Raw genomic sequence first — 16,988 nt, forward strand, 5'->3', positions numbered from 1 at the left:
ATTTTGTAACATATTATCAAGTTATATAAGTAAATAGACGTAAATTATATAAGTTAGGAGCATTCTTGATGCGTGTGAATATTCAAAAGCACGTCAATATGTCGAGTGCAATATTGACATTAGTATGTCTTGCAAATATACTGTTTGTTGAAGCAATTATCTATGTCCAATACGTTTACTTTTCAAGCTTAAGTGAGAAATTAATAAAGAATATACGATGTTTTAGCACCGTTATTATTGTATTCTACTACAATTTCGAGTACGTTCCATTTTATGTTTAGTAAATTAGTTATGTCACTGATCACTATCGTCTTACTTATTATAAATGCGAAAACTCCAGAACGTCTATAGAATGTCTATAGGATCTGGCTGAAATTTGGGATACTCTTAGTTTTATGAAAAATAGAAGATAAAGGAATAGGCAAAGGATTTTTAAATGTCAGGTAATATTTTGTTTGCTAAAAGTATGATTTAGTTAAGTAGTAACTAAAGTGAATAGTCATCGTACAAACAGCGCAAAACCTGTCAATGTTTTTGTGAGTGTGTCGTACATTAGTGGGTCGTTCGTGAATTGTAATAAAGTGATATTCTCACGGCAATCAATGTATGCGATGTTGCATAATTTCTTTGTTTTCTTTTGTAACATTGCCCTCATTCTGTCCGTACAAAGTATTAGTTATTGATTGTGTCAAGTGATTTTTTCTTAATTTTGATTTGACATCCTGTTTATTGCTTTTTCGTTATCTTTGCCTTTTCTTTTTTTAATAAATTTAAAACAATCTAATTCTGACATTCCATTATTAAGATTCCATACCGAGGATGTCATGATCTTTAGCCATAGTTGTATTTTTATTTTATTTATTTATTAAAATTCTTAAACATACGGTATGTACCTAAGTAATGTTGTTTATCTATCAATAAGAATCCAATCTTCATGAAGATTGTTAAGTAGATTAAGTTTCACAATGTCGTATTTATCGTGACGTGTTATGTGACGCAATGGAGCCACGACTTGTCCAACCAGTCGCACAGCTGACACTATTATTGTGTCACATTAAATCTTGTCACATTTACACAGTTATTAATATAATTTTCACAGACTATATAATTATTCATAATATTCAATGTTATCTTGTATTAGCTAGTAACCTCAAGTTCAAGTTCCGTACATACAATTGTTTCAAAGTTACTTATAATTTTGAGTCTGCCAACAGCCAGAGTGTCTGGTAGTGTATAATTTTTACGTATAATCTAGACTTAGGGACTGGTTAAGTAACTATTTAACGCTTATAAGTAGCAATCATTGTTATTATGTCAGAGTTACAAAATATTTATAACTCAATAGAGTAAGCTTCGTCAAACAAGTTTAGCGTGCTGTTGTCGGAGGACTCAGTATTGCACAGAATCAAAACAAGAAATCTTTTAAGTAACTAAAACAGGTCCAGTTACGACCAAAAACGTGTCGCAGGTATTTGATAAAAGCAGGTCAAAGATTTATATTTGGACCTTAAACTTTGTAATGACGCAGCTATGACGACCGGTTTTTTTACAAGAGTATTTCAACTAATGATATTGAAGTTAATTGTGTACAATTGTTATTCTTTAAGACATATTAATAGTCAAAACTTCCGTGTGGAATATAAATGAATTCTTTAGAGCATTGTCTATTAAATAAAACATTTATCTCGTTAGCAATGTAACAAAAAATTATTTGCGTAATTATTATTTTACTTACGGTAGCTTCTTTTAGGACTTTTGTTTCAATTTTCTATTCATTTCCGAGACCAAAATGTTTGTATAAAACATATCGTAATACCTGTCATTGTCTTTAACAAAACAGAGATAACAATATTTTGTAAACGGGTATTTCGGTCACAGAAAACCACGACTAGTCATATTTTCTTTGTATAAATTGATAACATCAGTACGGCAGCCAAAATGCGTTTGTTTCGTTATTAAAATACAATGAAATTATATCATATATTTCATTGTTAACTAATCGACTTCCCGCGTAATTCTCATTTTCTCATCTGTATTTTTACTTAACTAAAAAGGCAAAGGTCTTGGTGGCCAGTATGCCACCTCTTTCGCAAGACGGGAACTCGATACCAAAGAGATGGGATACATAATTATTCACTCAACATCCTCTCCATTCCAAATAAGCTGAAACCTTGTGCTTGGATTATAGTTCACCATAAGAGTCGTCTGTGTACGAATCCATAAATCTAGATAATGTTGTACTTAACCATTAGGCTATTGATGATTAACTAGCTAGTTAAGTACTTATGTAACTATGCCTATTTATGTAACAAAATCACTAGATTGATAAGTTTATTTATCTTACGTTATTATATCATCATCTCCCTGGCCTTATCCCACTTACGTAGGGTCGGCACACAAGGTTTTATAAACCTTAAAGTTTTGGCTTAAGTTTTTACGGCCGGCCGCCTGCCTATCTTAATTTATTATATGGCATTACATAATTCTTCGTCAGCTTTGTTTACATCTTAATGAATACGAACAAACAAAAATATCGTATTACAAAAAAAAAAACTAATGCTGTTGAAGATGTCCATAGACATTGGTCTATGGACCTCACGTTACTAAGAGTCCCACAGGTCGCCTTATCATATAAAAAAAAACTTCTAAGATTCAATGCTGGAGATAAACTGTTTCCACTAAATTAGTTCTCAATTTCACGAACGTAAATATGGTGTTTCCGATTGCGTTATTTAACCTAACCATATGGTAATACAGTTTTAAATTAATTCTAACAGACATGCGGGCGTTTGCAAATTTTTTAAATATTAACATCTGAACTAGTTTAAAAACACTCATTATTGTGCAAATCTGAACCAGTTGTTAAAATCAGTTAAATTTATCAATTCCAGCACATATTTATATGCATTTTTAGAATAGTTTTCGATTTATTTTTTATGATAAGTATTCATTTTTTTTAATTATTTTCCTCCATTATTCAATCATTTATGTTATTATGTTTAATACTTCTTATTAACGATGTTATGCATGACTTGTATACTTGTATATATGTATGTTTGTATATATTAATGAGAACGAACAGATGTTTTCTGCTATAAACTTGATGTCAAGGACAATACTTCAAAAATACTGTTAGACACTATTTAGTTAAACACGTGTTTTAACCCTTCGACCGCCGCTTATTGATAGTATCACTACAATGCTTTCGGTATAATTACTTAATTATTTATTTTGGTAAAGATCGTATTTCGCAAGCCTATGCATAATAATGTTTCAATAAATATGATTTGTCAAAAATCCGCGCCGGGCGCTAATCACGGTAATAAAGGGTTCATGTATCTTTCAACTAGAATGTATTTGAAATACTAATCTAAGTTTTTATTGTAAGGCCATTAGTGTTCTTGTATTAAAATGTACGTAATTTTCTCTAGAACTATATATTTATAGTATTTTTTTTTCCTAATTGTTTTACTTCTTTATAAAGGGATATTCAGTTGTTTCTTCTCATCTTTTCGCTCTTGCAATATCTAACAGCAAGGACAAGTGAGTGCCAGTTCACTCGCTCCAGTACTTTCGTCACAATTCAATTAATATTTCTCTTTTCGTATAAAATTATGTGTTGTACTTAACCTACAAAATGTTTTTTTTATTTTTAGAAGTCTCACTGCTGTAGTCAGTTCTTCAACATTGGCTTACTTACAGATGTCTCTTACTAAGTTTGCATTAAGGGACTCCCTTAGCATTCACTTAAGTACTGTGAGTGTAGCAGTTAGGCTATATAGAGTTATTTTAAGTTTCGTCATACACTGGCCATTGTCAATCAAGGTTGATTTTAAAGATTCTTGCATTGATATTACGAAAGTCCTTTTTAACCTTACTTTAACGTGTTTTAATGTATAAATACATAATGAATGAATATTTGAACAATAAAAACCATTAACAAAGTTACGGAAAGTCTCATGTTATCGTGCACGCATTGTATTTATAACATTGACTATATCAAGATTATGACGTGTACATTCAAGTATGTAAATAAACAATGTTGTATATTTATTTATAATTAACTTGTATATTAAATTCAATAACAATGTCTGACTTCTATATCTTTATATCCTATATATTACATGCTTTATTGTACTACAATTGAATGCGTAGTAATACATTCATTTTACCTAAATTTCATATTATAAGGCAGTGAAATTAAACACTTCTTAGGTGTTTTTGTTTACAGTTATGTGGAAAAGATCTTTAGTTATCTAATTTAATTTTTACCCGATACCTTAATATATAAGGTAGAAACGTACTAGGCTCCTTTCACACCGAGCGGAGAGCAGAGTAGATTTTTTTATATATAAAAATGAATCCCTATATCCCTTGGTAACGCCATCACGCGTGAACGGCTGGACCGATTTCACGTTTTTTTTTTTGTATTTGTTATTGTCAGGAGAAGGTTCTTATGACAGAAAAAATTTAGATGAATGGATGGATAATGATGTTTATTTGAAGATATCTCAAGAAAGGCTTATTGAATCTTAATGAAATTTGGTATAGATATAAAATATAGTGTGGAAGAACATATAGGCTACAAATAAAGTTTATTTTATAAATTCCGTGCAGAAGAACTCGCGGGCGACAGCTAGTTGCAAAAAAATTGAACTTTATACGATCGAAAAAAGATTTAATTTTACTTTTCACTTTTTTTACGTTTGCCCTTGATAAGATAGGCACTGCAAAGATTGAAAATATGATCTGCTCTTAGCTCCGGTTTCTGTGAACCTTTACTGGTAACTTCGTTATTGTGGTAGTAATTTGATTCAAAAATAAAAGAAAACAAAAGACCGGTTTGTTCCGAGAAAACAAAACAATTAAGTCTGACGTTGTACTAGGAGTCTTCAACTTTGGCCGCGTTTAGTTCTTATGCGATTATTACGCGTTTAATAATGAATTTTTATATTTTGTAATAGCAGGAGATTTTTTTAATCAAATTTCGTTTTTGAGAGTATTAAAAGACATGAGTATTAAAAGTTTTGTGTGATTTATTAAAAAAACCTGCAATGTAATATCATCTAGTGATATAACATTAGAGTCGTACCGTGGCCTTGCAGACACAAGTCTATATGCAATATGTGCATCGCGCTGGTTATAATTATTTATTTCCGCAAATGTATTAATTACGTTCTGCAACTTCTAGTGTACATTAAATATATATGTAAAGAAAAGAGGACCTCTTTTCTTTAAGTCCATATTAAATACTTTTTTATGATTTGATTTTCCTTGTCAGAATGACAGATTTAATTTTATAAATTTCAGACATTGTATAAATATTGTAATTTTTAATTTTTGATTTTTAGTTAAAGTAAAAACGTTTTATGTTGTTTCTTTTTGTTATCAGGTATGTAGAAATTTTTTCGTTCATTTTATAATGCAAATGTAAATATTGTTTTAAATAAATTCTTTTTGTTATCAGCAACGCATATACGTTTTTGATTGAAGATTCTCTTTATAAAACAACATAACTTTTTACTTCGATTCAACTTAATGATGGAAAAATTAAAATTTGAATTCACCGTGAAGCCAGCGGAAGATGAAAAATCAAATATTATTTGTGTAACTTCTATTACAACAACCGATGGGCATATATTTGCAATACCTCTAGAACATCAGCCTATTCAATTACACAAACAGATAATGGAAACTTCAAATTATGCTAAGGTAAAAAAATCATTAACTAAACGACATCAATCGAGAAGAATTTGGATAACATTAACAGATAAAATAGCAAAAATATATTTAGATGAAGAACAAAATTTACAGTTTAATGATTTTTATTTGGAAGAGATATTAGAAAATACCAACGATGGCCGGACTTTATGTAGCAATAGCTCAGACCAAACAGTACATAGATTGTTAGAAAATTTATTCGAAGAAAAACAAAAAACTCAGGAAAGTCAGAATTTAGTTCATTTGGCAAAAAATTTTTTAATCGATAAATTTACTGGCAGAAATTCCAACGCATGTCAGTGGATTCAAGATTTTACTAAAGAATGTCACCGATTTCAAATAATTCAGGACAAACAGAAAATTGAGATGTTGAAAAACTTTCTGGAATCCGCCAGTCTTGATTGGTACAACAATACCTTGATCAATCTTACTGTGGACTCGGACTGGGACAAATGGGAGAAACATTTTTGTGAAACATTTGTTAACAAAGGGTGGTCGCCTATAAGATATGCTCTCGCTTTTAGATATCAAACAGGTTCTTTACTTGAATATGCATTAAAAAAAGAAAGATTGTTACTTGAAGTAAGGAAATCAATAGATACTGGAACACTTGTAGATCTTATCGTGCATGGTTTACCTACTTTTATAGCAGATAATATTGATAGAGAAGCAGTAAAGGAAACACATAACCTATACAGAGAAATTGGAAAATTAGAACATCTTGTTCAAAGAAATAAATATGCTAAAAAAGTAATATACCCTAGTAACAGATCAAAAACTTATGATGAAAAAAGGCCGTGTCAAATTTGTGTCAATGATAAAAGAGAAAAGAGATACCATCCAGAAGAAAAATGCTGGTTTAAAGAACACAATTATAAAGTTGTAAAAACTGTTAACAACTCTGAACTCGAAATCGAACTAAACGAAAACAATCCAAAAAACTAGAAGTGTCACCATTAATAAAAGTAAAGTTACTGTTGAATGATATCTTAGAAGTTACCGGAATTTATGATTCAGGTTCAAATGTCTCGTTGATAAATGCAAAATTATTAAAAATACGGAAAAATAAAACTAGACATGATATAAACACGGTGAACTTGAAGACTATTAATGGTGAGAAAAAAACAAAAGGAATGGTAACACTAAAAATAAAGATCATGAATATTGAAAAAAATATGAATGTTTTTGTAGTAGATAATATAAACTTCAATTATGATTTTCTCATTGGTTTGGATTGTATAAAGAGTTTTAGACTAGTTCAAAATGAAGAATTAGAGATCTTACAATATATCGATCCAACCAATACAGAGGAAACTTCTTTTGAAGCGAATATGAAAATAACAAATGTCGAGGTACCAGATCGAGACGACATTAATAAAAAAAGAGTAACAGAAGAAGAAATTAAGATAAAACATGAAATTAATTTCAACGAGCATATAAAAACAGATGAATTTAAAATATTCATGAACCATCTAAACATAGATCAACAATCGGAAATTCACAAATTGATAGAAAAATACAAAGCAGTTTTTGCAAAGGATAAATATGACATTGGTACTGTGAGGGAATATGAAGCTCACATTGATTTGATGTCGGATAAATATTGCAGTAAACGACCATATAGATGTACAAATGAAGATAGGAGTGAAATAGAAAACCAAATATCGAAACTCCTAGAAAAGAACTTGATTGAAGAATCCTATAGCCCATTTGCTGCACCAGTAACTCTAGCGTATAAAAAAGAAGATGGGAGGAAAACTAGGCTATGCATAGATTTTCGGGAACTAAACAAAATTGTAGTCCCTCAATCACAACCTTTTCCCTTGATAGAGGATTTAGTGGTAAAAACAGTAAACTGTAAGTATTTTTCTACTTTTGATGTAAATTCAGCGTTTTGGTCAATTCCTTTAAAAATTCAAGATAGATATAAAACTGCATTTGTCACACAAGAAGGTCATTATCAATGGACCTGTCTTCCATTTGGATTAAAAACAGCTCCCGCTATTTTCCAAAGAATATTAAGCAACATTATTAGAAAACACGGACTGTCTAATTTTGCAGTTAATTTCATAGATGATATTTTAGTTTTCTCAAAAACTTTTGAAGAACACATATTGCATGTATCAAGACTACTCGAAGCAATATTAGCGGAAGGCTTTAGACTGAAATTTTCTAAATGTTCCTTTGCAAATAATCAAGCTAAATATTTAGGCCACATTATTGAGAACAATACAGTGAGACCACTGAAAGACTATTTAACAGCAGTAAGAGATTTTCCTATACCAGAAACAAGAAAACAGGTGCGACAATTTCTTGGAAAAGTTAACTTTCACCATAAATTTATACCAAACAGTGCAATTATTCTAGATCCCTTGCACAATTTACTGCGGAAAGATGTGAAGTTTATATGGTCAGAAAAATGTCAAGAATCATTTGATAAAATCAAAAGACTACTATGTTCGAAACCAATTCTACATATTTTTGACTCGGAACTACCTATAATCATTTATACGGATGCTAGTGCCAAAGGAATTGGAGCAGTATTGAAGCAGACAGATGAAAATGGAGTTAATAAAACAATTGCTTACTTTTCAAAAAAATTAACAGAAGCCCAAAAGAAGAAAAAAGCAGTATATTTAGAATGTTTAGCAATAAAGGAAGCGGTGAAATATTGGCAACACTGGCTTATGGGAAAAGAATTCACAGTGTTCACAGATCACAAGCCGTTAGAAAATATGAACATTAAGGCAAGAACTGATGAGGAACTAGGTGATCTAACTTATTATTTGTCGCAATATAATTTCAAAATTAAATATAACCCAGGAAATTTGAATCAAGAAGCAGATTGTTTAAGCAGGAATCCGGTTCTAGAACCTAATGAAAATTCCGAAGATTTCTTAAAAGTAGTAAATATAATCACATTAGAAGATATTAAGAATGATCAATGTGCAAATTTAGATTTAAAAAATGAAAAACATATATTGGAAAAGGAGATTTACTACAAGAAATCTAAAGGAAAGAAAAAAATTATACTATCGGAAGAACTTAGCAAGACTCTAATAAAAGATGTCCACAATATTTATTGTCATATTGGAAGAACTCAATTAATGAATAAAATAACACCATTTTACACAGCAAAGAACATTATAGCAAACATTAAACAAATTTGTAATGAATGTGAAGTTTGTATTAAAAACAAATCCAGAAGAAAACCGAAGTACGGTTTGATGTCACATTTAGGTCCAGCAACCCGACCATTTGAAATAGTATCCATCGACACTATTGGAGGTTTCGGAGGATCTCGATCAACAAAAAAATATTTACATCTTTTAGTTGATCATTTTACAAGATATGCTTATATTTTAACATCTAGGAATCAATGTTCCAATGATTTTATAAAACTGCTAAGAAATGTCACAGATAATTATAAGATTGATATAGTACTGACGGATCAGTATCCTGGGATAAACTCTAAAGAATTTAAAGAATTTCTGAAGAAGGAAAATATAAGCTTGGTTTTTACAGCTGTAGATTCCCCATTTTCAAATGGACTTAATGAGAGGCTAAATCAAACTTTAGTAAATAAGATAAGATGCAAAATAAATGAGAAAGAGAGGAAAACAGCGTGGACTACCATAGCACGAATTTGTGTAGATAAGTATAATGAAACTGAACACACAGTTACTAAATTTGCTCCGAAATATTTATTAGAGGGAGAAAATGTGAGTATTCTACCAATAGAATTAAAATCAAAATTTACGGAACAGCATCTGGAAAACGATAGAAAACTAGCATTGGAAAATACTTTAAAATCTCATAATTACAATAAGAGAATATTTGATTCCCACAGAGAATATTATAAATTAGAAATTGGAGACACAGTTTACGTCGAAAATGGAAATCGTCTAAATAGAAAGAAATTAGATGAATTAAGAGTTGGACCGTACAAAATTTTAAAGAAGATTTCAAATACAATTTATGAGGTAGATACAGGACACAACAAAGTGGAATCGAATTTCTATCACATCACAAAACTAACCCCGGTGATTGTTGTAAGATGAACAATAATATTATCATAATATTTGTAATTGATTCCTTCCAAAAGGGGGGGGGGGGAGATGTAAAGAAAAGAGGACCTCTTTTCTTTAAGTCCATATTAAATACTTTTTTATGATTTGATTTTCCTTGTCAGAATGACAGATTTAATTTTATAAATTTCAGACATTGTATAAATATTGTAATTTTTAATTTTTGATTTTTAGTTAAAGTAAAAACGTTTTATGTTGTTTCTTTTTGTTATCAGGTATGTAGAAATTTTTTCGTTCATTTTATAATGCAAATGTAAATATTGTTTTAAATAAATTCTTTTTGTTATCAGCAACGCATATACGTTTTTGATTGAAGATTCTCTTTATATATATTAAGGTTCATTATAACAATATCAAACATCAATAGCATAATGGTTTTTAAGTCAGAACACGTAGTCCGAAAAGCGAGCGTGCCTGTGGCCTCACCACCATGCGTAGTAGGAACAGAGGGGTTTAGTGTGTATGCTTCTCATCCGGAAGACATTCCCACAACACTACTGCTGTGGAAGATCCACGGGCCGCAAAGTATGCATAGAGCATTCCTCTATGAAAAATCGGAATCTCTTCTCTTCTCTCAAGCTTGGAACCTAGTTGGTTACAAGAAAAAATTGTAAATTCTAAATCATGTAATATTTTATTTGAAAAGTTTATCATTTCTTCGTTAGATTGCTTACATTTTATTTTCTGTTCGTTGTTTTTTTATTTATAGTGATTTTATTGAGGTATAAGTAAATTGTGAAGGCATGGCGTGATAGCGCGGAGGTCGCAGCATCGATTGTCTTACCAAGGCTTCTGTAGGTACAAGTTGATCACTTTTTACCAACGCAAATCTTCGACATCTATTCTATTGTTTTAAATGAAAATTTATTTAAATGCAATGAATTTTAAATAACACTTAAAGATACTGAATTAATATCGACATGGTTATACAGTATTGGATTTTATAAGATTAATTTATATTAAATATTTTATAAATAACTGCGCCTCCATCCGTACGGTTTAAAAAACTTAATAAGTAGCCTATGTGTTCTTACAGACTATGTTCTTCGTCTGTGCCAAATTTCATCAAGATCCGTTGAGCATTTACGGAGATACCTTCAAACAAACATCCATCTAAACATTCGCATTTTTATAATATTAGTTAAAAAGTAAGATTAGTCAAACACACGCAAGCAAGAGAAAATGAAAATGAAAATGAAAATGATTTATTGGCTTTTAACAATACATTGTACAAAGTTAAACTAGTGTTGGGAATTCCATTTAAGTATCCGGTAGGTACTTGTGATAGGAAGTCCCGCTCTTCCATGTAACTACATTATGATGGTAACTTAACCTGTACAATCTAAGAATTATACAAAAACAAAATATAATAAAATAAGTAATGTGTGCGAGAGTATGTGCGTTGAGTGTATATGAGAGTAAATTTCGTGTGTGTGTGTGTGTGTGTGTGTGTGTGTGTGTGTGTGTGTGTGTGTGTGTGTGTGTGTGTGTGTGTAAGTTTGTACATGTGTCAGTGTAATAAGGCGCAGATTTCATATTGTTGGTATTGTTTGAATCAACGTTTCAGTCTCATCATAAGTTTTAGGCATCAACCAGTCAGTTACAGTCTTTTTGCATTTTGAGAATTTAAGGGGGTAAATGTTAATTTCTTTGTTTATTAAATTGTATAAATAAGAGGATAGTCGTGGGTATTGTCTAGCAGCAAAAGTAGAATTTACTTTGATAACATTTACTACATTTCTTCTTCTTTTTTTATCTATCTTTGGGTCATATTTGAATGATTTATTAAATTTTAATATAGTTTGTAAGATAAATAATTTTCTGACAGTCAGAACTTCAGCAATTGTATAAAGGTTTTCTGTTGGAAATCTATACGGTTTAAAATAAATAACTTTTACGAGGGATCTTTGGGACCTTTCAACTTCCAAGAATTTAACCTTGGATGCTCCACCCCAGATAGGTAAGCAGTACGTTATAACTGATTGGGCAAGTGAAATGTAAATCTGTCGTAAAATATCTATTGGGGCTACATGTCTTAAGGTCTTAAAGGTCCACATAAGTTTCCGCAACCTGCACAAGATAAGTTCTATATGATCATGCCAAGAAAGGCGCTGGTCAACCATCACACCAAGATATTTTATACGCTTTACTTTGTCAATGGCTGTGCATGTACATGTGTGGTTATTAGAATCTGAACACAGAGAAGTAAACTAATATAGAAGTCCTAATTAGATACAATTTTTGCATTATCTCATTTCTTCATCGTCTTGTGTATATTTTGGTAGACAAAAGGTATATAAAGTCAATATCTATATTATGTCAATAATAATTGAACCTTACAGATAATAAAACTTTACCGATGTGAGAAATATAATCATTGAATGCGGAAACCAATAGAAATACAACCACAATAGTATCAATATCATTAATGGATCATTCATCTATTCTCCTATTAAATCTGAGTCAACCAACACATCAGCATTCTACTTGGCAACACTAAAAATGTGTCAAAGAATTAAATTTGCTTCCCATTTCGAATCTACAATAATATCGAACACAAAAAAGTCACTAAAGTGAATTAATCCACTAACATTATCAACCTACCCTTGTAACTATGGAGATTCGGTACAGCATAAACTGCTATTCGATGCATCTCTATCTGCCGTAATTGCATTCCCTTTTTACGCATATCATCTTTCACATAATGCATCCATTATTTCTGAGGCATTCCTCTACACTTAAAAAAAAAACATTAATTTCACAAAATATATTACAACTTGGCTTTATTTTTGGCTGTACCCAATATCATCATCATCATCAACCTGCCCTTATCCCTATGGAGGGTCGGCACAGTATGTACTACTCCTCCATACATCTCTATCAGCCGTCATATCTGAATTTACCCCCTTCTTACACATATCCTCTTTCACACAATCCATCCAAACTTTCTTTGGTCTTCCTCTACCTTTATAGCCATCCACATTCAATCTCATTACTTTTTTGTTTATATGATTATCATCCCTCCGCATAACATGTCCAAACCACGCTAACCTTCTGCCTCCTCAATTTCTCCTCAATTACTCCTCAATTTCTCGGCTGTACCCAATATTCAACCGAAAAATGTCATGGAAAAATTAGATTTAATTTAAATTCTTTTATGATGTTCGAAACAGAATTGTTATATCTGTAAAGGATTTTTGTATAAAACCAAAATTAAAAAAAAACATGAAACAAAAGACGACGAAGACGCATAATGAACTCTGCGTTTAATTACTCAGTAAGGTATTACCTTTTTTGTTACAGAAACGTCTAACTTCATTATTACCTTGTTTGTACACCGAAATAAAGTTCCGTTTTAAAATGAAAAATTCAATTTTTATAATATGGATTGTTCTCGAAATGATACTTGATGTACAGATCACATCATTTCACAGCGTTCATGTTGACAATTTGACAAAAACATTATATGTCGAAATGAACAGACTAGGAGCATCTAATTTTCGTTCAAACACACAATCAAACTTCCTGTCCACATGAAAATCACAATGACGAACTGGAAACTGTTCAGCCAGTTGTATGTAACCGTGAAATTGCACTGCTGAGAAACTTGTGACGAAACATATTGTTGTCTTTATTTTTTCAAAGTGTATAAGTGAGATAACAATAACATTTATCTTTCGACAGTCGAAACATAGTAATATGTAATTCGTAAGAGCCTTGCCAGTCATGCGGGATGTGCTGTGCTACCATCCGAGTAATTCCATCACGAACTGTCATTAGAAACGAATCGTCGAAGATTGTAATGAGTTTAATTTGATTACAGCTGCAATGAATTAACATATTTATGCATTGTCAGAGAATTAAATTCCCTTCCCATTTAGGATCGAATATCGTACAATTCTTTATTACTAGTAGAACAATAATTAACCACATACGTTTGTTGCTACACAAGTTTTCGATCTAATAGTCATAGCGCGTCATAACTTACCAAGTAAAAGAAATGGGTAGGAAATTAACGTCTTCGACTGTGGTCATAAGTTTGAATTTTGATCTATATACACACAGACACTATAAACACTAAAGTAAAGTTCCTCCCCAAGTGTACATACATTGTCTCGTATGCTAGGAGTGATTCATATACCTCATAGATCACTTTACTTCACGCTTTATAATTTCTTCAAGGCTTATGTAAATTGTCTGAAATTAATAACTGCTTTAATAAGATGCTATAAACTGGTTCTACATTAACACAATAAGATAACATACATAATAATAAAACTGTTACTACACATTGACAATCGCGACAAAGCGACGCAATCAGAAAAAAGACAAGATTCATGTCTAAAGAAAGAAAGAACGAAAGACAAAAGCAAGAAAAAAAATAAGAATGTCACAAATTATCTGTCATTAGTTGTCGCCCGCAACTCCGTCACCGCGAAATTAAAAAAAAAAACTTAATTAGTAACCTATGTTTTCTTTCAGACTATGTTCTATATCTATAACAAATTTCATCGAGATCCATGCAGTACCTTTTAACAAACTTCCATCCATCTTAACATTCGCAATTATAATATTAGTAAGATTCAATGTCATATTATGCTACATGTTTTCGCCTCAACACACACTCTGTTTGTTGCTCACGTAGACCTTATTTCAACAAACTTACCAATTAAATAAGAAAATATCTCACTCGTCTTTTATATAATAAATAATAATATCTCTTCTTTCCATAAATATTTTGTAAGATCGAGTTATTCACCTCTAACTAAATTTTTATTTAACTCAATTATTAACGATAAATAATAAAAAATAACACGGAAATATTTTGCATTATAAAAAAGAGTATTTGCATTCATAAAATACCTTGGATTGTATGTAACTTTTAAACTTTTCACAAAGAAACATCAGGAAATATAAAGGAAATAGGTGTAATCCGTTTAAATTTTAGAATATAATTTATTTTAATTCAAGGTCATTGACAATATGGCGTGAATAAATCACACTATTTTGTATAGAATAAATATGTTTACATCTATAACATTTTGATGTAATCCCAGCTTTTTGTCACTTAAATATAAATTCAACTAGTAACAATTATTTTAACTGCCATGTGATTTGAATTAGTTAATCTTAAATTCTTTAAAAAATAAATTACTCTATATATAATTATTTCTAAAGACTCACCCACTGATACACTTTCAAGAACTTTCAAAAGAAGACTATACAATTTTAATTCATCATAGTCACTTAAACTAAGTTACGCTCTTAAAATTGTCAAGTTAACTGCGAGGTCGACAAGCACGTCAGAAAGTCAATTATACTTGAAGACACGTCTTATAAGATATTTATTATAAGATAGCCAAGTCCATCTAAAGTCACGTAGAAATCATTTGTTACAAAACACTACAAAGTGTTGAATTCAACAAAGTTATAAAATGATGAATTTACGCTTTGTAATTTTATAAAATAAATTATAAGTAGATGTTACTTACTTACTCCGCTGGCGCAGCGACCCAAAGTGGGTCTTGGCCTCCGACACAAGAGATCGCCAGAGTTGTCTTTCCTGTGCCTTCTCCTGCCAGTCGATCGCTTGTAGCTCCAGCAGGTCTAGCTAGACCTAGACTAGACTCTAAGTAGATGTTAAGTAAGAAAAAAAAATTGCAACACTGATTTTTGCTCTCATTTGTTAGATTTCTAAATTTTTCTTTAAAACTATTGAAATTAACACGAACCAACAAATAGGTATGTAGTTGATTTGTTGTAACTATAACATGAAAAAAAAAATTAAATCACTAGCTGTCGCCCGGGACACCGTCTGCGCGGAATGAAACAAAAATTAACTAATAGCCTATGTGTTTTACATCTATGCCAAATTTCATCGAGATTCGTTAAGCCGTTCTGGAAATACCTTCTAAAAAACATCCATCCATCCAAACATTCGCATTTATGATATTAGATTTATTAGTTAAATTTTAAATATGTCATCTCCTAACATAGTGGGTAACATGCATGAAATAAGCTTTGTAAATATCAGAGACCTCTAGGAGCGATGTTAAATAGATAAAGGATCTAGTTAAGAATTTGCGATAACATAAAAAAACTGTGGATGTCTTCTTGTATATACTATAAAGAGGAAAGATTTGATTGGTTGTTTGTACTGACTAGGCTCCGATACTACTGAATGGATTTTAAAAAATCTTTGGAACCATCGCCAGGCGACATAGGCTATATTTATTACTAGAAGCTTTTAAGTTTCCGCAAACGAAATCGCGAGCAACTGAACTCTTACTGTTTTTATAAAAGCGAATGTTTGGATGAATGGATATTTGTTATTAGGTATCTCCAGAACGACTCAACTGATGTCGCTGAAATTTGGCATAGGTGTAGAACGTAGTCCGGAAGAACAGTCGCGAAAGCTAGTCTTATACGACTTATCTTGCCTGAAATGACATTTGAGGAAAATTGCGATACGTCAGTGATTTTAAAATATACAATCCATTAAACATAATTATTATAAAAATAAATTGAAGAAGTATTAAACGTTACACTAATAACAGTCAAAGATCAAGGATACGCTGTGACGATCAAGTTAATTAAGGTTAGCAGAACAAGTATAATGTCATAACTTAGAGGATACCAAGTTATAAATAGAAGTTATATATTAATACGTTTTTTTTTATATCATAAGGTGGCAAACGAGCATACGGCCACCTGGATTCGACCAAATTTCGACCAATGGGCGGCGATAAATAAATTATAAGAGAAATAGTAGAAGAATCTTCAAGTTTAAAAACACTCGCTTCTGTTTTTTATTGTAAATAATTATTATCTATACTAAGGCTATAAGAACAAAGATTAATTTTTAAAAAGTTAGCTCTGAGAGTAACGTTTTTACAATTACATATAAGTAAAATTATATTTTTTCAGTCCACGTGTAATATTGCTGGAACAGTTCGTTATTAATGTTGTAATAAAATAAAATAAAAAGATTAAATTATCTATTTTTTTTTAATAAATTATGTATTTTTATCTAAGAATATCTGTGTATGACGCATTTCATATCAAAATATACCAAAGGTTGTTTGTATACTTAGACGGTTGGAACCCAAACTTAGGAAGAAACTTTCTCAAATTCTTAATCGTCTTATTTGTAAGTACTATCTTATCTTTTGCAATTTT

At 30.9% G+C, this 16,988-nt stretch overlaps 1 protein-coding gene across 1 annotated transcript in view; it reads left to right on the plus strand.

Moving 5' to 3' along the window:
* LOC106715101 overlaps positions 1-16,988 on the plus strand; it is a 63,120-nt gene that overhangs the window by 11,964 nt on the left and 34,168 nt on the right. The gene's annotated exons all lie outside the window — the stretch shown is intronic.

The sequence above is a fragment of the Papilio machaon genome, chromosome 22, assembly GCF_912999745.1.
Source record: "Papilio machaon chromosome 22, ilPapMach1.1, whole genome shotgun sequence".
Classification (NCBI taxonomy): Eukaryota; Metazoa; Arthropoda; class Insecta; order Lepidoptera; family Papilionidae; genus Papilio; species Papilio machaon.